This window comes from Cyanistes caeruleus, chromosome 1, assembly GCF_971803275.1.
Source record: "Cyanistes caeruleus chromosome 1, bCyaCae1.hap1.1, whole genome shotgun sequence".
Classification (NCBI taxonomy): Eukaryota; Metazoa; Chordata; class Aves; order Passeriformes; family Paridae; genus Cyanistes; species Cyanistes caeruleus.
This window is the reverse complement of record NC_141701.1, coordinates 112,683,925-112,708,160: the sequence shown is the minus strand read 5'-3', so window position 1 is coordinate 112,708,160 and position 24,236 is coordinate 112,683,925. Positions and strand designations below refer to the sequence as shown.

Here is a 24,236-nt window from a genome sequence, read left to right as displayed (position 1 = left end):
TATTTCTGGTGGAAGTTGCATTTCCTTCTGACATTAGTCTTGGGTCTGAACTGCTTGACAAAAAAGATTTCTTTCAACCTCAGCTGAGTGCAGAGTATCCCAAGCTGAATGTACATTTTGGGTTTGTTCAGAGCAGCAGTGCTGAAGCAAGTCTGCTAAACCTGTTTGCTTGCAAGGAATTGGCTTGATTCAGTGTTACTCTGGAACACATGGATTATATCTCTGATGGATAGCAGACTTTGGAGGCCAAGCAAATGATGTTATGAAATTGATATTGCCACACAGAGGTTTGACAAAGCAAGACCCCAACACCAATTGTCTTCTGTGTGAATACTGAAGCACAGCTCAAGAGCTGCCTGCCTGTGCCACGCAGGGAAGAGCATTCCACTGTGGCTTCAGAGCACTTCAGTGGTGAAAGTGCTAGCTGCTGCATAAATATGTGTATGCAAAACTTTCATCACAGAACAGATGGGTGAATGACACTGTTTATGTCTTCCTGTTTAGTATCTGTGTATTAAATTACTTTACAGATGATCTAGTCCTTTAGCAAGAATCCCTAAGGGTGTTGAAGGATCAGAAAGATGAGGGAGAGCATTGCAGAGATGTGCAGTGGGCTGTAGATAGAAATGGCACAAAGACTCAGTACCACCCTCCTCCTCCTGGCCCCAGCAGGTTTTTGGCTGTTCACTTTGGTGGATGTTCAAAAAATCCCACTTTGGCTTGACTGTTCTTAGTGTAGCTAAGTAGGTTTAGTAACTTGTGCTTTTCACTGTCTGAGGAAACTTATTTACTTCTGGGAGAGTGTTTGGGTTCATGTAGTGCCACAGTTCAGCCATCAAGAACTGGAGGTACAAACTAATTCCACATAGGGAAGTGCTTAAATCTGAAGTGTGGCTAATCTACAGTCTGGCTAACCTGTTACAGAGAGCAGGAGTCATCAGAGATGAGTTTTGATGTGGCTCTTTGTGTCTTTCTGGATCTTCAGAACATGCTGAGTTTAGTTCAGCTACTCTTGCTGATGTAACGTGGCTGGGTTAGGAAAACTTTTTTTAAAAAAATATTGAAACCTCAATCTCTGTGAGTGAAACTTGCTGAGATAAGTAAGAAGTGTTGTAGTTAAAGCTGTAAACAAGATTATATTGCTTTTACTCCCAAGTATTAATTCCTAACAAATTTCTAGAGACTAATGTCCTATAGGATACTATACATGAGATCTAAAAGTCATGACAATGAAGAAATCAGTGATTTTTTCTGTAATGGGAAAATGAGGCTATAAAGATGTTTTTGAGTTACATTTGCACAGCTTCTACCTTTAAACAGAGGCATCTTGTGCAAGAGTTTGAATGCAGTGTGTGGTCCTGTAGGGAGTGTGTGGATGTGACCTCAGTCCTAACTTCTTATGCACAGGCAAATAAAATACTTACAGTAACAATTTTTTTTTTTTTCTTAACATAAACTACATATTGAGGTCTTGGGTTTGGCCTTCCTTGTTCATGATGGAGATCTTTTGTTTGAGGTTTTGATCTTCTATGCCTACTGCTTTTCTCAGTTTAATCAGGAGCAGCAACAGCTATGCACTACCTTCTTGAGATGCCATGAAATCAAGATGGACAAGGAAATCTAAATTTCCTGAACAATGCTTTTCTGCAATCTACCTTTAAAAGACCTGGCCATGCAGCTCACTTTTTCATATGTTTGATGACATCCAGGAAAGAAGGGTAGAGCCTGGGAGTTACCCTAGTGAGGCTTTCACCCATCAGTAGCCTGCTGGATCACAGCTCCATGCAGCCATGGCCAGCACATCCAGCCTTCCACCTGCCAGCTGAGCAATGGATGCGCTGTGGTGATGGGATCTGAGCAAGAAGCTGCTGCTGTCAGCCTACGCCATTTCAAAATGGGTACCTGCCTCCTAGGAAAGAAAAAAACTATAGCTGGCATTAACTGAGATTTCATTTTGGAAGTTTCTATGGAGAAAGTGCAAAGAACCACAAGAGATGAAATGCTGGTGGATCAGTGTGATGCAGTTAGTGTCACTCCTGTCTATGCTTTACAGCAGTGTGAATAAAGGTTTGCTGAGTTTTTAAAGGAATTCTGCCAGCATCTAATTAAAAAGCTTGTTGCTGATACTGTTGATGTGGGCAAGGATTTGACTGGCCATGTGTCCCCCTGACAAATAAAAGACAACTTCCTCTCTCTAAGACTTTCTACACACCTGTAAGATAGCTACAAAGCAGGACTGAAGCTTTGTTGTTCATGTTTCTTTTATTAATTAAAAAGTTCTATCCAAATAACATCACACTGATATTCGCAGGTTTCAGGTGGGCATATAGAAAACAATCTTTTGGCACACACATAATAATCAGTTTGCAAAACTGTTGTAGTGAGTGTAGTGAGTGCAGAAAGCTGCCAGACTGTCAATTTTGTTAAAGAACCTTAATATTTTGATGCAAGTTCACTGTGTCCAAACAGAGATCCGGTAGATCAACAGCCAGAATAAGCCTAGAGATGAATTTGCTTACCATGAGTGCCCCTGTCCAGAGAGCTTTTAGGAAAAAGACAGTCTATAAGTAGCAAGGATTTCAAATTGCATGGGATTTATGAGCTAAAGCCCATGTGTTGACTTATGCTTGAAAACAAGCTGATAGCTACTGTATTTTAAACCATGTTTTTTTCTCTGCAAAGGGCTGTGCAATGCTGACATTGCACATCCTGAAAAAATTAGCTGTAACTGTACTAATTGAGATCTTGTACTGTGAGGGAACACAGTAAAGGAATATAATCCCATAAATTGTGCCCCACAATTTAAAAAGGGTGTTAAGCTATTAGAATAATTCTAGGGAAGGACAGCAATGCTGGTGAAGGAGCTGGAAGGAATGTCTTCTGAGGAGTAGTTTAGGACACTGGGTTTGTCTAGTTTGGAAGGAAAAGGGTTAAGAAGCCACCTCACTGCTCTCTACAGCTTCTTGAGAAGAAATGGAGAAGGGACTGTTGGCTCATCTCTTCTTCTGCAGGAATGGCTTGAAGCTGCGTCTGTCAGGGGAAGTTTAGACTTAACATGAGGAAACACTTCTTCACCAAGAGGGTGGGTGGTCAAATCCTGGAACAGGCTACTTGGAGATGTGGTTGATGGTCCATGCCAGTCAGCATTTTAAGAGGCATTTAGACAATGCCATTAATACCATGCTTTGAGTTGTGGTAGGCCCCAAAACTGTGAGTCAGACTAGATGATCATCGAAGCTCCCTTCAAGAGGAATCATTCTATTCTGTTCTTCTTCCCCTTTTCCTAGAAGTACATTCAGAGGAAATCTCTGATGACATTTCTTCACTGCCCTGAAATAACAGAAGACATTGAATGGCTAATCATGTCCCATTCTACAAAAAGATTCTCTCAGTTTGTGGGGAAAAAGGAATGTGCCTTCTGCTGGGGGTGAGAGTTATGAATTTTCTTTAGGTAATTTGACCACCTGAAGAAATTTGAAAAGAAAAAAAAAAAATAAGCTGTGTGAAGTGCAGACTTTGTAGATCTTCTGTGTTCATCCAGTTTAGCTATGATTCCACAGGGTGGCTCGGGGCAAATAGCTCAGTTATCAGGGGCCTTCAGACCCTGTCTGAGCTACACTGTAGGTTTGCACATCCCTGCCTCTGTCTCCTAGAGCAGCCTGGAACCTACAAAGGAGAGCTGCTCTCCTGCATGGACCCCTCAGGCCTAGGACACATCATGTCATGACTAACTTTAGGGATAATATGGCATAACTATAATACCTTATTCCATTCCCTGTCTTTCCCATGCATCCCATAATGATGAGCCTTATTTGCCTGAAATGCCAGTTTCAAATCCACTTTCAAGGACACATATCACAAAGGTTGCAAGAGGCACTAGTATTTTATTGTTTTTCTCAAGATGCTTCAGAGCCAATGTTCACAAATTAGCAAAATGCACGTGTGTAGCCAGGAGCAGGCAGATACATTCTTCAGTTTAGCTTGGAAAAATCGTTGTTTCTTTTCAAAAATGAATGTCGGGTGCTCAGCTATGGTTTTTGATGATGACTCCCAGGATCATGCATGCACACACCCATACCTTCTAGCATCAGGAGAGGGTATAAAAACATGGAATCTTATAGGAGATGGGTTCTTCCAGTTGATACAAAGTTTTGGGAAAAATGAAAAATTCTTTTTTAAGCAGACTAACAACAAAAATTCAAAATCTTGTATGAAAGATCTACATCTTTTTCTTTTTGTTTAGGAAAAAAACATTTCATTTCTATTGTCTATTTTTTTACTTCATACAAGAAGCACAAAAGCTACAAATTGTATTCTAAGAAGGTCAAAGTTGTTGAGCTTTATTGGGATGTTTTGGGTTTATTTTTCATTAATGGAACCTTGTTTGCTGAAGTCCTGTTTACCATGAAAATTTTATTTTGAAAAATGCTTATCAACAGCTCTAATAGCTCTTACTCCCTGCCTTAAGTAGTTGGACTTCTCTCCCAAATTGTATTATGAAAGTCTTGTATAATCTGGAGATTTTGCTCATTAGCAAACCAAAAATTGAATGCAAATAACAAGAGAAAGCTAATCCATTGTCTTTATTTTGGCTAAGAAATCCTTTCAACTCAAACGAACAGGTTTGTTGTTGTTCTGCTCTTGGGAGTGGTCTTTCCTTGCTGTTTGTTTTAAGCTGCAGGTTTGGATAATATCAGGATAATGTACCATGTAAATCAAGGAACTCTTAATCTTCTGTCTGGAATATGACAAGTGTTTCTAATTGTAATTAATAACTCATATATTAAACACTCAAATTAGCTTCGGTTGTTTAAGGTAGGAATTGGTTTCATATCAATGACCCGAAATTGTTAGGCAGTCTGTCTGAGGATCAGATCATCAGATTTGCCATCTCGCTCTCATTTCTGTGGTCAGATTGTTTTCACAAAATTTCTCCCTGTATGTATAATTAAATCCCACTGAATTTCTTGTCATCTTGAATTTGGTTTCTTAGATGACATCAGAATTTTATCAAGGTTTTGCTGTCTAGCTAAAATGTTTTGAAGTAGTGTTTTAACTCATTATTTCAAAATACTTCCTGTTGTATAGCCTTAATTACACACACTGCCATTTCAAATATACATGACTGTCCCAGAGTCCTGAAAACCCTGGGCTTGCAAACACCTGAACTTTCTCAGCTAGCAAAGAATGACATCTTTACCTACAAGTTCCCTGGTTTAAGAGCAGGTACAGCCACTGCCTTGCCTCCTGCTCTTTCCTGGGGCCATGTCAGGCAGTGGTGGTGCAGGCTGTGTCAGTAGGTAATGTGAGTCAAATGGAGCTCAGCAGCACCTCACCATTCTGGTTTTTTGGGGTGGTTTGGCACAGTACTTGCTCTTGAGCAGAAGTCTGTTTGTGTCTGAAAGGCTGAACTGATGTCTTCGTCATTTATGTGAAAATACAGCTACTGACTGGCACCCAACCTTCCAGAGACATGCTGTAAAGATTAAATTATGGAGCAGACTGGCAAGCCCCATCTATTTCTCATTTCTTTTGTTTTGGTATGGGTGTTAGCAGCTCTTCCTGTGGAAATATTCGTCTTTCTTTCTCTGATTGCAGAACCTTGATTTTTTGTTCCCCAGAACATATTTATATGAATCTCTTTCTCTTCTGACCAGCTGTAGAGATGTTACTGGGAAATTTCTGAGCATTAGCTCATTGCATTTCCAGTTGCATTCCACGTAATGAGAGCTTCTTTACTCCCAGGCTGTGATGCTGCACTGATGCTGCTGTGGATAGGCTTGTTGGATTGCCCCAGAACTAAATTTATAAATGGTGATGCTCCTCTATATGCTATGCTATGATAGATTCTGCTAATGAAGGGCTTGGGTGAGGTGCCTTCTCCTCCATGGCTTAAGGCAAGTGAAGGGGAAGCAGGAGAAAATGAGGAAAAGCGTGCTGCAACTAATGTTTTGCTGTGAGCATGTTTGCAGTATTAAAGCAAATTCATTTTTATAGCCTTGTTAGTTTTAACTTTATGGCCTCCAATTCAATTCATAAACTTAGAATGTCTTATGTAAATGCAAACCTAAAAATGCCAGTAGTGAAGAATAGGCAAAATAGTGAGTTATCCGTGTAATTTATTGAAAGAATGTAAACAGAGATGAACGAATAGACAGACTGCTCTCATGGGGACAAGGGGAAAGCAATGTCAAAAAATGTACACTGCATGAAGCCATGAAAAGTTAATACAGCATAATGCAACTAGGTCTGCAGAATATCAAGTGAAGCCAATTACTGCTTTTAGCCCAACATGCTTAATAGATTCAGTGTTTTGTCCCTGTCCTCTCAACTAATTCCCTTGGGACAACACAGACAGTCTTAAAGCAGATACAAGATGTGACTTTCCTCAAACAATTTCTCCATGCTATTATCAGCTAAAATATTTGCGTTAAGATCTGTGAAACTTGGAACTAATGTTTAAAAAAATTCACAGAACAGATTTACTAGAGGTTGTAACTAGAGCAGAGAGAGCCCAATGTTTCAGTAGGTGCCTTGGCTGAGTTTGTGTTTAACTTACACTTGTTTGATCCTTTGAAGTTGTGTCCACAAAAGCTGTAGGATGGAGGGATGGGGTGGATTTATTCAGTAATTTTTATTTTATTGCCTGGCACTTTCCCAGTTTGTCTTGAATATACTTTTCCCCCTTGCTCAAAACTGAAGCATCACTGCAGTTACTTTTCTCTGTCTCCTCTGCTGTTAATCCTAACATGACTAATAAACGATAGAAAACTGTGCTCAGGACTGAGCAGATATAGGGACAATGCTGGTATTTAAAAAGTGCTAGCCAGTGTAGTTAGAAGTTGACAAGGCTGATCTTGTTAAGTCACTCACTAGCCGCAGATAAGCCATTTGTAGGGTGGAAATGGTTTTACTGCACAAATGTGATGCTGTGATATAAAATCTGCCTCTTGCTTCTGTGAGAGTTCTGCCAGGTGCTGCTCTCTCCAGCTTTGGGTGATGGCCATGGGGTATGAATAACAGGAAAGAAACTACAGCTTTTATGCAGGTCTTTCAACACCAAGTTTCTCATAAAATCCATTTCATGTGCTCTTTAATCCATCTTATGTATTTTGGCTGTAACTTTCATGGCTACCTAGTTATGGTATCATGGTGACAGTATGGGAAAATTCCCTCTTTTCCCAGGAAAATCATTAGAAGTCAGAGGAGAAGAACTCAGTCACATAAGTTAGAGAAAAAATGCAGCCAATCAGCAGCTATGGTTTCAGCTTACAGGCTTTATCCACTGGAGAGATATTAAGACCACGTCCTTACACTCTGTTGGTTCCCTTTGCCTGTAATGTTGTGTATAGGACACTCTGAAAATGAGCTTAGAAATAGTCTGCATAGGGTTGGATGCACACTTTGGGTTGTGTGGCTTTAAAGTGTTTTGCTGGAATGAGCCAAGTGCTTAGTGGTTTGTAATGCTGGGGGCATTTATGGCTAAGTGCAGGACATCTCCAATATTCATGAGAGAACAGCAGCCCCATCATGGGACAGCGTAGCAATAAAATGGTTTTTATTACAACTTTATAGCTCTCTCGAGATAAAGCCCTGGTTACAGAATTTGTGATCATACCCTCAAGTGCAGGAGGACATTTTGTTTCTGTTGTTTAATTTCAAGCACCCCTGTGAATCTTCAGTATAAAGAATGTAAAGATTTTCAGAGACATGGGTAAATAAACACCTCTGTGTTCAGTAAAATGGGCAGGAAGCCCTACCCTTTTAACAGAGACATTTTATAGCTTTCAGGTCTGCTCTAACTTTGGTAGGAAGCCTGAGGACAAAATTCCTGTCAGCCTCAGCATAAACTGGTTCCATTGGTGCTTTTCCTAAGAGAAAGCTCACGCTGGAAGGGGATCTTTTACTACTAGATCCACAGATGTGGTGAGGTGTACGGAAACAGGATGTGTTACAGCCAGTTGGAGGAAATGATATATATCTGCATTTTAATGTTTTTAGTGTATGCATTATATATAGCTCAGAATTTATTCTTGAGTCACCATAAGCTATAACTTTGTGAAGGTTGACTCTTGCCTTTTAAAATGTACTTTATTGATATCCAAATGAGCAATACAGCACAAGAGGTTTTGCCATACTGCAATAAAACTTCTAGCAAAAATAGAAACAAATCAGAAGTCAAGGACAATTTTTAAAAAATGCAGATTAAAGGAAAAAAAAAATGGGGGTGAGGGACAAAAGGAACTTAAATTTCAAAAGCAGTGGTGGAAATATTTTTAAAGTGTCGGTGGAATCTTGCCAAGGATACATATTATACATTCTGATTGATATAGAAGTTGCCTACTAGCAAAATTTTGGGAAGTAGAAGCAGAAAGAGGGACAAGAAGGACATGCAACTACATGTGTAGTGTTACTTCCCACTTCTCTAAAAAAAAAAAAAATAAGAAACATCCTGGAGCCAGCAGCCTTGATGTGCTCATGCAGTTGAAGTTTTTTAGCTTGCACAGATGCTGTGGTGGGATTCTTGCAAGACAGTGTGTTCTGTATAATCCCCAGCAGTTGCTTAGCATGAAAATTAAATGCATCTATTTATTCAGCAAACCTTGCACTGTTGTGCAAAATGAAAATCTTGGTCCTGATATTTCTCTTGGATGCAGAGTCCTTATGCAGCCTGAATGAGTGGTGCTTGTACTGTCACTGTAATGTGTATGAGAAGATTGTGTTCTGTGTAGCATGATCACATAGAAAGGATAATGTGGTAAGTAGCCAATGACTGATGACTTAACAATAAAAAACAATAAATAAATAAAAAGAAGATGCTGTATAGTTTATTGCAATTTTCTCAAAGAAGAAAAGATATTGAATTCCTTTCAAGAAGGATCTCGAGAGCCTTCCTTAATGCACATCCAATGCCAAGCTCTTGAAAGCCCCATGTATTGTATAATATGGCTAACAAAGGAAAAACTGTGCAACAAAGCAGGGGAGGGGCTCATATTGACTGAATGTGGACAGACTATGATTGATAGTGTTGCCTTTTTTCCCCTTTGTGCGCTGTGCACAATAATTACTGTAGGCAGAACCTCATGTTTTAATATATTGTACAATAGCCTCTCTTTTGATTGAAATTCATGTTCATTTGATCTTGACAGCAATGCAAAGTTAGTTTTTTCCGGTAACATTTTTAATAATTAAACAAGCTATTTAAAGCTTGGCATTTTCATTATATTTGCACCAGTGCTATCCATTATTCTGATGATCCAGTGATTCTTTATTAAAACGAAAAATATTACATTCAAATATAAATGTCAGGCATAATTCATAAGTGTAATGAAAGTCACATCTGGCTTGGAGATGCAGTCTCCTCATGCATCTCAGTGGCCAGAGATTGCAGCATCTTTTTATGCTGGGCCACCTGGGTGACAGTGGATGCGCTCCTAAACCTGATATCTGTTAACCCTGGCATTCTCCCTCTGGAGAATATTCTCTATTGCTTTCAAAAGTATTATTTCTCTGGATGGAAACTAAAGAGCAATGCTGTCTTACAGTATTGCTAAGTTGAAATACCTCAATTGTGATAGTCTGGGCCTGTTATCCTGGAGGGCCGAGAATGAAAACTGAAAAACTCATTTAATCACACTGTGATTTAGGTGAGGCTATGATAAACCTTCTGTAAAATGCCATCATTCCAAGGGTTATATGATGTGGAAATATCACAGTTTAAGTTCAGGGCTTAGGCGTAGATTAACTCTACCCACTCCATGTCTTTACCCTTAGAAAACACTTAGGAATATTTTTTTATACAAAGGTAAAGATTCAGAGAGTATTAATTTCCTATTGAGCAAGGAATACTGGTAAAACAGGCCATTCTGGCTGATTCTTTCCTGAGCAGCAAAAGGTTTTTTAGAAAATCTCCTGTCTGGACTCCTGGTATAATTCAGGAACCCCTGTTACACCACCCTGTGCATCTGTCCCTACGTGGCACGGTGTGACTGACACCCTGACAGCTCCTGAGTTAGCAACACGGATGAGCCATGAGCCTCTTCACTGTCCTGATGTGTTCATGTGTCCTGAAAGGGGTTTGCCCAGCTGATTCACTTCAGTGACACAATCCCAGTTTGGTATGTCTGTGGCTGTTTTGTCCCCTGTCATTAAGGGGAGGACATACTCATTGCAGCTGACTGGGTTGATGTCACTATTCCAGGCAAATCTCCTCCTGGGCTTTTTGATTAATTGCCCAAAGCGGGGAACTGGTTGAGGATAATACAGCATTTCCCCCATTTACTTTTCACAAATACACTGCTTTTGCCTGAGCTGCACCAGTCAGAGAGAAAATGTCAAACCTTGGCTTGTCTCTGAAGAAAACCATTCCAGATGGAAGCTCACCTGGGAACAGGGCAAGAGGTGACCTCATGGGAAAGCAATACTGCCTTTGCCAGCAGTGGAGGTGTCATTGCTCCATCCTTGCACTCTTTTTCTCCCAAGAGGAAAGAAGGATTGAAATTAATGTGGTTTCAACTTATATGGAGTCCCAAAAGACTGGAATCAGAGCGATGGTATCATCTGATATTTTTTACAGAGTGCAGAAGCTCTTGGGCTATTTCTTCATTTCCCCTAAATTATTTAACCTCTTCTGGTCTATTGAAATGACATGAAATGGCAGCCATCTAAAACTCTGGAGCCAAGCTTAAAATAAAGAGTAGTCACTATTAGATACTATAACAGCCTGGTAGTATTTTTGGATTATTTAAATCTTTTTTGAGAACTTTTTTGAGAGCTTTTTTTCAGACAGCATTTTGTGGACCTCTTTTCCAGTCTGTTTTTCTGCAGACAGATGGATATAGCTGGAGAGAAATCTGGAGAGAATTGCTGAGAATTGTGAGAGAGAATCTGGTGTCGAAATGCTCCCTCTGAGAAATGGTTCTTCCTGGGATTTCCCAGCTCTGGTCTGGTTTTACACCCAACTGTTTGCTCAAAGCACTGCACACAATGAGAGCCTTCCCCTTAGTATCTGGCATGCCTGTTTGGAGTCTGTGTGAGGATGTCTGTGCCTGTGGATCAGAGAGACTTCTTCACAGTTACAGGAAAAGTTAAACTCACAAGTATTTCCAGAGGGGGTTTAAAGAGGGGACAAGATTTTCTTTAGTACATGGTTCATTTTGTTGCTTTTTATTATCATTCTGTTATTTCATTTAAAAGGACCCCCAAAGTTTTGTTATGTTTTTGTTTAATAAGGGTAAAGCCATTAAGACAGTATTCTGGGATATTATTTGAGTATCAATGTTGTTGAAGCGCATTTTTCAATTTACTCTGACTTTGAAGCCATGGGAGCAACTTTGCATTTGAATCCAATCAAGGAACTCTTGATGTAATAAATGAAACACCAGGGAAAAATCAAGGGTAACAATTGTATTTTCTCCCTTTGACTTTGGATTTTTAATGGGAAGAATGATTTCTGAACATTTTGAGAAATATTAAGTCATTCCATGCTAGCGTGCTTTTGCCTATTTGTTTTTTTATGTATTCTTGCCACATAACAGTGGGAGATTTTTAACATACAGCTGAGACTGAAATATAAGCTCCCCTAATGAGTAAGATATATTGTCAGTGTCAAGTCAAATACAATAAAAAATGAGTGAATAATATGTGTACAAAAATGTACCATATGCCATTTCGTGATGATTTTTATTATCATATTTATTCTTCAACTGATGCCACAGGCAGACAAGCACTTTTTTACCTTGTGTGATTTTTCTTTGAAATCTGTGTGTTCACTTTTATTTAGCTGAAGCTAATCTACTTCTAGTTGAATAATGTGGATATATATGTGCATGTCTATAATGGTATGTACGCACCTGTGTGTGTTGTGAGATTCTTGTGACAATATAATATTGCTTGGTGACAGCCAGTATGTCTTCCTCTCCATGTTTTTGCCTTCCAACCCATGTGCTGGGGTTGAAATGCAGTCCACAACCCAGGCCAAAGGCTCAGTGCCTTACTGGGTGGCTCTGCCGGGATCCAAGCTTGATTATCACTACAGATGCTTCATGCCCCTGTACTAAGCACTGAGACAATAAAAGCAGTGTCTGAGCCTATATTTGGGTTTACTGGCAAAGCTTTTACTGTCGTTGATAGGAACTGTATCGTATGTTTTAAGAAGAAATAATATCTGATTTTGGCCAATTTTTGTAATTTTTGTAATTTTTTTTATCTTTCTGGTGCTCACAATATTACTGCAATCATATGCAGCTTTTAGCTTGACTGTTTCTTCAGCTGAAATTTACTGATCTTTGCTGGTAGAGCAGGGCTGTGATTTATTATGCATTTTTCCCACTCCACCCACTTCTTCCCTCTGCTCTTCTACCCTTCCCACATATGTTTCTTCTCTTCAGGTCTTTATTTTTTGTCCTCAGTTTGTTTATTTTCTTTTCAGGATGCTTACACACTATTGGCTGACTTCAGAACTGACTATTGGCTGAAGTTCAGAAATCTAACTGTGGAGCTGCATTTGAGTGTCAGATGCAAGATGCTTTAAGATGTTTTCAGTTTAGGAGGGTTTTCTGGATCTTTGGAAAGGAGGTTTGTAGAAACATGGTAAAAAGGATAGCCCGAGCTTCAAGTCACTTTAACAGCTCTTTTTCAATTTAGTTGTAAATTAAGTTCACTCAGATACCAGGACCAAAATAATTTCAAGTGCTTTTTACTTGTGTTGAGTTCAAAATATTGAAACTAGCACTAATACTTTCTGTATTTACAACCACTCTGTGAGATTCAGATGGGGAAACACTTCCCACCAATCAGAACACTAAGGTTCAAGAATATATGAAAATCTTGTGGGGGCAGCAGAGGAGAATGCAAATTTACCAAATATTTCTGAAATGCTTTAAAATAAGAATTGAGTAGAGTGAGGCTTTTCTTTTTTTAACCTTGGTCTGTGTTATGTACATATACAAAACTTGAATTGGTTTCCTCTCTTTGAACAGTGGCTCTTCAAAAAATACAAAATGAGTCCTGAGTTGAAAAAATGGTTACAGCGTAGTGGGGCTGGTTCCCTGTCCTTTTGAAAAATTATATCATAGCATATTGTGTTCTAGACTTCTTCAAGGTTATGTTATCAACCATGGATTTCTCTTTAAATGAAGTAAGGCCTCTATTCTAATGATCCTGGATCCTAAGGAAACTCAATTTTCTAATTCAGTTACCCAAATGAAATACCAAGGGTATTTGGTGTATTTAACTAAACCTAAAGCACAGGGGATAGCAGAAAATTCTGTAATACAGACTTGAATTAAACAGTAGAAAGTCATATGATATCCATCTTCTTTCTACATATAAATAAATAATGGGTGCTGTTACCAGGCTGTGAGGCTTCATTGTCTACAGTTACGGACTTTTCCTGGCCGGGGGGAAATATAAAGGATGCAGCTATAGAGAAAAAAAAATAAAAAATAGGAACATGTGTGAATTATGTATTGAGGTTTCTAAGAATTCTGCACTGTCCTGGGTTAGTGTAGCTGTTCCTTCCCTTCTTGCGGGAATGATGATTCATGCAGGAGCCGCAGGATGAGAAACTAAATCATTTTAAGTATGTTAATGAAATATTTGTAAGAGTTATGAAGTATGGGAGGGTTGGTGCAAGAATGAAACAGCTAACAAAATTATTAAATAAAAGTGTAAAAATATTCTGCCACTTTTACAGTATTCCCAGGGATTCTGCTCATCACTTGCTATAAGAGAGTAACTGTTATGACCTTAGGGCCTGCTTCTGTAAATGTAATATTGCTGGCATAATCCTTCTGACTGCACTGGCATAACTTTGTGGAAATCTTTCCAACACCTGGTGCTTAATATCTGAATAATGAAATGTTAGAGTAATACTTAAAAAATGTGCTATTTAGAATGTGTTCATGTGCATGTGCCTCTCTCTACATATATATGAAATAAGAGACACAGGAAGCAAGAATTATTTTCAGTACTAGGTGAGCAAGTACTTGGTCCATCAGCTCCCTCCATTGCTCTTTGCTCTCATCCCAAAATCTTGTGCCATGCATCTGGAGCTGTATAAAAGTACTTATATTGTTCAAAACTTGTTAGTCTGCTAGCTGCCTCATTTCTTGCTCAGTATTTTGCTCATGTTCACATTCAGGAAAACACTTCCAGCCCTCAAGAGATGAGATTGATTCAAAACTCCTAGAAACTCTAAAGCACAAACTTTTCTGATCTTTTTTACCATATGGATTCCAGACATTTAGGTTCACAATTTTACATGATTCTTTACAACCTTCAGGGCTGGAACCTTAAATCTACTTATATGGTGTTTATGTCAAATGCTGTGAAACTTGCTGGAGTTAAAACCCCAAACCAACTAAGCAAAAAAATACACAAGCCACTACAGATTCACAAGTTCATAAGGTTAGAAAAGAACTGGTTCAAGCACAGACAATCCTTTCTGTACAAATGTTAACATCTGAACTATTTCTTTCCAAACTGGAAACGTCTTGGGCTTTTGTGTTGTCAACTGCTGCACTGCAGGTTTTTTTTCAGTATTTAATACAGTGCCTGCTTGATCTTCTTCTTACTGGAATTTTTGAGAGTGAGAGCATTTATGTAGACAATCTTCATCGTTTTATTTCTAGAAAATAGCATTTCTTAAAGGGAGAAAAGTTCAGTAAGATTACATAGAAATAAAATTACCTTGCTTTAGTGCTAGGACTTTGAGGGGGGCTGGTCAACCAGATAACTGACACATCACAGGAAGGTGAAACTTTGTGAATTTATTTTCCAAATAAATCAAGATTCAGCAGCCTTCAAAAAACCAACCGTCTAACTGGGGAAGGCTGAAAATGTAGGCTCAGAAGAATAACATAGCTGTGTTGGGATTTTTAATGATAAAGGCTGCATTAGAATTCAACCTGCTGTTGCAATAGATCCCATATTATATCAGCCACAATGAAAATTTCACTATATGCTTCCTGTGATACGGAGGATAAACTATCCTTTGTACCGCAGATGAGGTCTGTGCGTACCTCTGACCTTTTGAGTCTTGCTAATCAATTCTCATCCATCAGGGTATCCACAAATTGCTGAATGAATAGCTAGAGAGAGGGAATTCTCCTCTCATTATACACAGTACAAAAGGTTTGTCTCCCCCTGAAGCACAGAGGTACTGCTGGAGGCAGGTTGCTGAACTAGTTGTACAAGTGGACATGATGTGTTTTGGCACCTCCACGAAGGCCCTGAGAGAGTCCACGCTGGGTTCCAACGTCATGTTAGGCCACAAAAATGAGTGGTTCCCAACCTGATAATCCTGTAACTCTTGCTGTCAGAGTGGTTCTCTGCTGGGAAAAAAATTGTGGAAATCAGGGCACCAATACCACAAAAAAACTAGGAAAAGCTCACTGTAAGTTATATCCATTGAAGAGTATTTTATTTGGCAGGGGCTGAATGCCTGTCTTGAAGTGCAGGATATCTCTTGGCACCCATGGGAGTGGTGGAAGTCCAGGAACTGTAGTAATCTGGCTGTGGGAATCTGACTCTGCAAAGTGCTGTGTGTCCCTGTTATCAGGAAAGGCACTTGCATAATAGTAATGGGATGTGATGTTAGGATAAATTCAGGATCTTAGAATAATCTCCTTTTGATATGATGCCCATTGTGTGATATTCATGGCTTTGACTTCAATGGCTTGTGTTGCTCTAGCATGGCATGCATTTGGGAGGAAAAAGCCCTCATCCTTAAAACAAAATAACCTCCAATCCTACAAGTTCTTAGCGCGTAATCAATCTGACTACAGCAGCTTTTTCCTCGTGAAGAATTCCTAGATCTGTTTGTTCGCAATTTTTGCAGATGTTTATTTGAGTGCAAGCAACACAGTGTAATGAAACAAATGAGTTGGAAGTGTCAGAATGCCCAATTATCCAACTCACTGCCTGTCTATGGGGCTGAACAATGGGAACTACTAGGCATGCTTTACTCATTTAACTTCGTTTAAACTATTCTTGGCATCAAAGTTGCATTAATGTGATAACTTCTGTGTGGCAATTAGCAAACTGTAACAATTAGAGACATTCACACAGCCTGCTGGGGAAGAGTTGCAGAGTGGGTAGATCAGCTGTTCAGCTAATTTCCTGTTGAACCTTAAAGGAGGAAGGAAAAGATTCAATTCTGGCTTCCTTCTCACTAATCTGAAAAGGAAGAAAAAAAATCTACAGGAAATCTGAATAGGAGTTGCTGTATCTTCTCCCAAAAGGACCTAGATTCTTCCCTTTGCCAGTTTATCCCTTTAGCCACCATGGCAATCTCTCCTTACTTGTTCTCAACTCCTGTCATAAAAGAAGGATGGATAAGGGGAGGAGTATATCATTGTCAGAAAAAGGTAGAAGTGAACAGAAAGCAGGTGAGAATCAACTAGAAAAAGGCAGAAAAAAGTCATTATATTCAGGAAAAGGACAGCTGGAGTAGTAACTGCAGGTGGATCATCAGGGGAACAGAGAACCTGAAGATAAAAGAGCTATTCCTGCACACTAAGGACTTTTAGAAAGAATAAACTTGATCTTGTGCTCTGAAAGCAGCCAGGCAGGCCCTGTTTTCACAGACATTGTTCTCATTGACTTATATTTAAGTTTTCTTTGAACAGAAACCACAGATTTGAACTCACCTTGTTCAAATAGATGGATCTTTTATACATGCAAAATGTCACTTGACTGTAAATTATTTCAGTCTGAGCTTTCTGTGCTAAGTGGTAGAATATAAAGTGGACTGAGACACACATTATGTGGAATTCTGTATGATTGTTAATAATAGCTGCCCAGCCATTCTCCTACAATTTTATGGCTTAAAAATAACACTCAGCTGTTCTGGAACAAGAGGCCATTGGAAAAGGCTGAGGGCAGAATCTTTCATAACCTCTGAGTGGAAACAGTAGCCGCTGATCTGCTGGCACAGGAATTACCCAAGCCTATTATTATTCTATAAAAAGTAAATTGTTATTACCATACGTACAGACCTCCATTTGCTGGTGCACAATCAGAACAGCTATTTCCTGACAGCCCATGCTTTTTAGAGCTGTATTGCATGTGTCATGCAAAGGAGTTTCTTGGGGATGGAAGGTAGCAAAAATCACTCATGAAAAGATGACCACCTACTGTGCATAACTACAAGGGCTTTTCCAGGGGATGTGACTACCAAAATTCCTGTTATCACAAAATAATACAGCATCTTTCTTACCTTTTTGTAGTGGAGAATAACATAACTGCTCTTGGTGCAAGCACATTTTTAGTGGCCAAGCTCACAATCCTCGCTCCTGCTTAGCAACATGTATTAATGTAGGTAAAGAGCAAATGAAGGAGTAGAGAGTTGAGCTCTCTCTAGACAGTAAGAGCATTTGAATTTTCTAGCTTCAGGAGAATTTTAAAATCTTTTCCATAATAAAACTTTGTAAGAATGTGCTTTTGGCTAACTCAAGGCTGAAAACCCAAACTCAAGTCTGTGCTAAAGCAACAGCAGTTGTCTTCATGTGGAATGATGGCATGACTTGGCAATTTTTGTGTCAGATCAGTGAACTTTTTTTTTAATTTGATGTCAAACTGACTTCCAGAGAGCAGTTTTCAGGAGAAAATACTAGTAATGAGTAAGGCTTACAAAATTGTGACCTGCCAAATTTTGACAGTTTCCTCTTTTATAAAACTCAGATTTTCTAGAGATGTTCTTCTGAAAGATTCAAAGTGTAACATGTTCATGGCAACCCCAGGGTAAAAGCATGCAGTGCAGTCTGCTCTTGAACAGTGTTGCAGGAGTATCAGCTTATGCAGGGATATCATGACTTTCCTGTAGAATTTGTATGTCAGACAAGATCGTGGATGCAAAAGAGTAATTGTCTAATTCTACAGCTTCTCCTTATACAGGAGTGGGGTGGGTTCTCTTCACTGGGTTCTCAAGTCAAATATATTTTAAGTGTTAGAAAATGGCTCTTTATGTTCACATACTGTATGAAGTGCTTAATCATTCATAGCTGAAAATTAGCTGAGTGTGATTATTCACCAAGGTACATTAACAGCAGCTGGGGTTTTACTGCACTCCCACAAGAGAAAAAAAAAATGCCAGTCCAAGATCCATGCAGAGCTTTTAAAGTCATCCGGGTAAATATCTAGTGGATAATGGAGCAAGTCTTCCTCCTGCACCTTTAATGACAGAGAAAGTCTTGTTTTCAAATCTCCTGCAGTAAAATTGCAGGATGAAAATGTTTCTTGGGCTATGTGGCATAGAGGCCAGCTCCCACTCCTGCGGTTGCTGTGGCTCTGTTTCTGGTCTGGATGGTGGAGAGCAAACACTGAACTCCCTTCCTGGGGAGGAAGAGAGATTGAGCTTGTGTCCTTTTTGTTCCACGACAGAAGCCAAACATTGTTGCTAACCATACTCAGGTCTGCCTGTGAGTTCTGATGCGCTCCCCTCTATTGCCTTTATCTATGTACCAAAACTCAGAGGAGATGCTGTGATTACACCAAGCACTGGTCTAGTGCCTGTTCATACATTTTCAAAGAGAGAGATGCTCTGCTAGAAACAAACATGTTAATGCTCCAATCACTTATTTTTCATATTTGCAGTGGAAGTTGAAAGCAAAAAATGTTGTAGAGGTCAGCCAGTCCATTCACCTGCCCCAAGACAGTGCAGATACAACCAGTATGTTTCTGGCAAGTGTCTATATAGCTGCTCTTAAAAGGTTTAAATAATGGTGATCACAAGATCTCTCCAGGCCAACTCTTCCAGGATTTAGCTATTCTTACCACTAGAAGAAAGCGCTTCCTGAAGTATAACCTAAATCTCCCTTGCTGCCTTTTCAGCCTATTTCTATACATACAAACCTCGGCCCACATGGAAAAGGGCTTATTTCCTTTCTCTTTCTAGCAGCCCTTTTCTGTGTTTGAAGATCATTATCGCATCTCCCTTCAGACATCTTTATTTTTAGACTAAACAATTTTGCTTTTCCCAGACTTCCCTCTAAGGATAGGTTTCGAGACCTCTGGTGATAATTCTTTTCATCTGAAATCCTTCAAGTCGGCCCGCGTTGTTCTGGTATTAGGTACTGCGCCCAAATCCGGCTGCAGTGCTCCAGCTGTGGGAGCCTTACTGCTTCTGAGCAAAGCAGAAGGTTTACTTCAGCTGTCTAAGGAGCGGTGCTCCTGTCTGTACATCCCGCTTTGATATTTGCTTTCTCTCAAAAGCAAAATATTCTTGACTTGCATGCAATTTACGATCCATTGTGATTCCCAAATCCTGTTCTGAAGACCCGCTGCCTCTCCAGTTGTTTCCTCTCCTATGTCATTTGTCAGCTGCACAGGTATATAGATGTGTATATATATTTTTATATATTTATGTATATATGCATGTATGTACATGCAGTCATCACGTTTCATAGTCTGCAGCTCCACACTCGCTGAAGTGAATCCTCATTTGCTTAGACACTTTTTCCTCTGTCTCAGGATTACATTGACACTAAATCCCTTCCTCTAAAGGGTCTATTATACTTTCTCACCTTGATACTCCCTTCAGGCCTGGTGGTCTCTCCTTCATCACATATCAAATTTTTAATGAAAATACTGAAAACCCACTGAATGAAAACAGGTTCCTGCACTTAATTCAATTTTCTTGTTTGGCAGTGAAGCAATGCTTGTATGATTTTTCAAATAGTCATGTACCAAATTGTAGAGTTTCACCTGTCCCTTGGCTGATTGTTTTGTTTATGTTAAATTTGTGAACAAGTGTCAGAATAGTTACTAAAGTCAAGACCTAGCAGAGCCACTGCTTTTTCATTCTCTGTAAGAGCCATGATGCCATGGAATAAATTGTTTGTAGGATATATTATGTATGTGGGTCTTTTATGTTTGTTTATAACCTTGTGTGCTTAATTGCTACTTGCAAGTATTTTAATTTTGTTCAATATCTTTTTGGGATTTTGAATTACTTTGATTAGTCTGAAAGTCTACTCAAGGTATTTGAAAAAATGAAACACATTTTATCAAGATGTCCTGGATATGGTTATCTGGATACAAATATATATTTGTCTACCCATCTGCTTGCATTTTGTTGTGAAGATGCTTGTGTGCAGCAGGACCTTTGCTTAACATGTACTTGATATCTAGTCCCAAATTTCAATGTACTTGTCAGTTAACTAAAAAAATTTGTGCAAATTGGCTGGCCTCCCTATTTGGCAGCCTCTTGGACCTAGTTTATTCAGGCCACAGGGAATGTTTTTGTTTTTCAGTGATTTGGGATAAGGGAACTTCTGTTCAACCTAACTAGGATGAGAAATGGAATGTAGTTACAGCACACAGTTTTTTGCTTAGGTTTGTGAATCTGTGACACATATTCTGCCTTGATTTTGCCCTTTGTAAATGTAGAGGAGAGACTGAGTGACTGAAACTTCAAAATCTACCTCACTTTTGGAGCATGTATCAAACTACTGCTAGTTTGGTTTATGGGGTTGAGCACATTTGTCACAGTTTTTTTCAAGGTTGCTGGCGTGTCAGGATCTTACTATGGCTGAGTTTTGTTCCTGCAGTTTTGTTCTCATGGTGATATAGCTGTCACTTCAACAACATTTTGACAACTAAAATTTTTTCACCAGTGTCCTTGGTTGTACTAAGTGATTACATTCTATCTTCAGTGATGAGCAGAGTTTAGATGTAATTCCTATTAAAACCCAGCCTCTGTCTCTCTGCCCTTCACACTGCTTCAAAATCACAAGAGGAAACAACATCACAGTAGCAAACTTGGCTTCCCAGTTCTAATCAGGAGCAGTGCCTGTGAGAAATCAATGTCGTTTAAATAGATCAGTTCAGAAACTTATCCTTCTCCTGTTGGGTTTGTATACTTTTTCCAGATTAACTGATTTATCTTCCATGTTTGATGGAGGAATCACTAGCAGTGCCTACCTGTAAATTGCTTAAAACTTTCCATTACAAAAGATGGTTGCAGCCTTTCCTTTGAGAAGTTCCTGTCTTTTTCCTGTTTGCATTGAGTGATCATATGCAGCATTAAGGATGCCCTTTGGTTAAGGAAATATCTCTTTTTATTATTATGCTTTATCCATTATTATGTTCTATTCCATAGAATGACATTCAACTTGTCCTGCAATATCAAATATTAAAAAATGCCACCTCACTTTGTTGCCTTGTGTGCTCCAAGAATTGCTGGCAGCTCACCAAAATCACTATAAAGTCTAAAGCCAGGCTCTCACTTGTGCTACAACTGTAAAGATGGAGAAAGAGCTATGAGTCCCAGAAAGGTAATGTAGAGGTTATGATTAAGTGGTTAAATATTACTTCATGCTTTCCAGAGAGAAGAGAGAAACTTCCTCTGCCAATGCAGATTTAAAGCAGCCTGTTGCTCATCCTCTTCCATTGTACCCTTGAGGACAAGAGCTTCTTCAGATATTGGTGACATGGCCTTGCTCCTCCATCTGGTCCTTATCTCAGGGAAAAGCCATGCCAAAGAGGAATGTCCAAAACTCGTCCCACATTCAGCCCACGCACTCTGAAGAGAAGGTCCTGTGGTGTAGAATTCAGTGGTCTTTATAGTCACAGAGGTGTTGATTGCACCTGGCCACTGTAAAGCCATGCAGTGCAGGCCACCTTTACAAGCTGAGTAAACATTTCCTGAATGCAGCAGAGGAAGGTGGCAGGGTGGATGGATGTCTTGAATCTGATCCATGTTACCAAAGCAAAGATACTCTTGCTGGCCTCTCCAACAGGTTTTGGCCCTCTGCATTGGCTCAAAATCACCTTTTGAATCACCTGGTGCCTCGCATGCCTCCAGAAACCAGCTTGCTCCTCTTGTGCATCGCCTGCCAAATCTAGTCTGGTGCTCCTAGATGAGAAGAAGCTGCTGCTAATTTTAAGAGAGACCCTGACTAAATCCTAGTGCTGCATGGTAATTGCAGAGGCAGGGGGTTCTGGTGATTATTCTTGCCCTTTGATACCGTCCTGCATGCGAGGCAATATGCACTTCACTTCCAGTACATGTTCAGATATGTAAACCTTGTGCAAATGAGTCTCTGGGTAGTTCAACCAAATTTCAACCCCAAATCCAACCAAGTAGTTCAACTCTGAAGACTCCAGAATCAACCACTGACAGGCGCAGCAAAAAAAGTGTTCCTGTTTAACTTTTTATTCCAGCTGGGGTGGGAACATACAATCCATGCTGAATTCTGTCTCCTTCCACTCTCTGTCCATTCCCCAGGTGTGTGTTTCCTGTTATTGTTGGAGGGAAGGAAAAAAGCCCCAGTGTATTGAAATTGACACACTTCAAGGCACCATGTTTTAAGAAACTTCCAAAACAAAAAGCTACCACCAGTCTCCAAGCACTGTCTCACTGCACAGCTGGAGAGGACCATCAGGGCTTAAGGAGATGCCATCTGTGCAATTTCAGGGCCACAAAGGTCTTAGAAAGTGCTAATGACATTCCTTAAAATTTCTTTACTGTGGAAAACTTCAGAGCATCTGTCATTTGTAAATTTTAACAGTGGGAATATCCTGCAGAAGAAAAATTCGAATCTTAACCTGATGTATTGGTTAAATATGGATTCTCTGGCACAAATGACTGTTTTCCAGTATTTGTGCGCCCTGCTAGGGTTAAGAAATACAACAGCAATTAAAGTAGATGCACTCTGATAACTTGCTTGTGCATCAGTGCTATTAATATCTATCTATCTTTCTGGCTAGTTTCAAACAGGAGACCAAAATAATACCCCACAAAATGCTGAGGCAATATCTTGCATCATAAACTGCTGTGACTGTAATGAAATCAGACTTACACCACTTTATTTTATGAAATGTATTTTGTCAAGCTCTTGACAATGTCCCCCTGTTATCGGGGGTTACCGTGTTTCCTACAGTGTAAAGCAGCCATTGACATTTGTGTCTCAACTTGTCCAGCATTCCCATGTCTTTGAATTTCCTTGCACTTTCACTCACTCGATAAATACGGTTTTCTTTTCTTCTTGAATCAGACACAGCTATTTCCCAGTGGCGATAAACCTGAAGAAACATCCTAAAAGCTAGATACATCTCTTTCACATTTACTGTGGATGTAAAATACATTGCAAAAAATATCAGCTGTTGTCAGGCATGTAGCCACAAGATGGGAATTTTTCTCACATATGTATCCATTTCTTTTAATAATGAATTATGGACTTTATATTTAAAAGTGATGTTTCTATGAATGTGCTAGATTGTGCTATATTTCTTTCACATGAGTATATTCCCATCATGGCAAACTTCTCACAGAGCTTGCCTTGGGGGCTTTTGTTTAAAGTAATGCACTTTAATGAAAAAGAGCTGCCGAAATTTGTCAGCTTCTTCCAGCATGATTGCATTTTGGTGGTGGTTTAAAAAAAATCTTTACCCACTTTATGATCTTCATGCTTGTTCCAAAATCCCCCTTCATTTTTAAAAGTAAAAAGATATATATCTACGCACATATTACCGAAAGCCCTAAAACTGCCTTGGACCTTTTGCATGAATAGTCTCATTGAAGCCAATGAATAATAGAGGTAGACTTCAGCTGTGTGCAATTTTCAAGCTCAGTCTGTAGGGTATATTTCAAATATTACAAGCAATTTAGAGATACACACTGTGTGTGTAGTTTTCAAAGCCAGCAATATATTTTAAGGGTTTAATATCTAATGAGAAATGGATGATACTGATACCTCATTGCCAGGAGGTGATTTTGAAAATTATCAGCCTTGACTCAGTGAAGTAGGGACATCTTTGGAAGAGTGAGGACATGTGAGTGAAGTACCCTTGTACTTGTAAAGGTAAGCGAGAGTGCAAGTTCTTGTACGTTTTTTGGGTTTTGCATTTTTCTTGATAGATGTTCAAGTCCTCTGGCACCAGGCAGATGGTGGCATATTGTATATGGCTGCAGTGATGAGTTACCCACAGGTTCTTGGTTACTTGTTTCTTCTTCTCTAGGTGGGGAGGGAGGGTGGGGGGGCTGTAGGGCAGACTAACTTAAAAACTGTACTAATTCCTATAAGAATGGCTCTCCTTTAGCAGCAGCAGTAAGGGGCTGAGTGGCTGTAGTGCTGAAAAGTGAGGAAGTATTTAAAGGGGACTGGCATGTCCTTCAAGACAGGCACTGTAAGCCCTGCTGGATGCATGGTAGTTTCAGGGGTGCTGCTGAGGTGTGTAGGAGCCTGGAGGAGATGTACCATCCTGTGGGGCAGCAGCTGTGCTCCTGCAGC

The 24,236-nt window shown here is 39.6% G+C and overlaps 1 protein-coding gene across 11 annotated transcripts in view; it reads left to right on the top strand.

The window, feature by feature from the left end:
- RBMS3 (RNA binding motif single stranded interacting protein 3) overlaps nucleotides 1–24,236 on the top strand; it is a 703,891-nt gene that overhangs the window by 133,802 nt on the left and 545,853 nt on the right. The gene's annotated exons all lie outside the window — the stretch shown is intronic.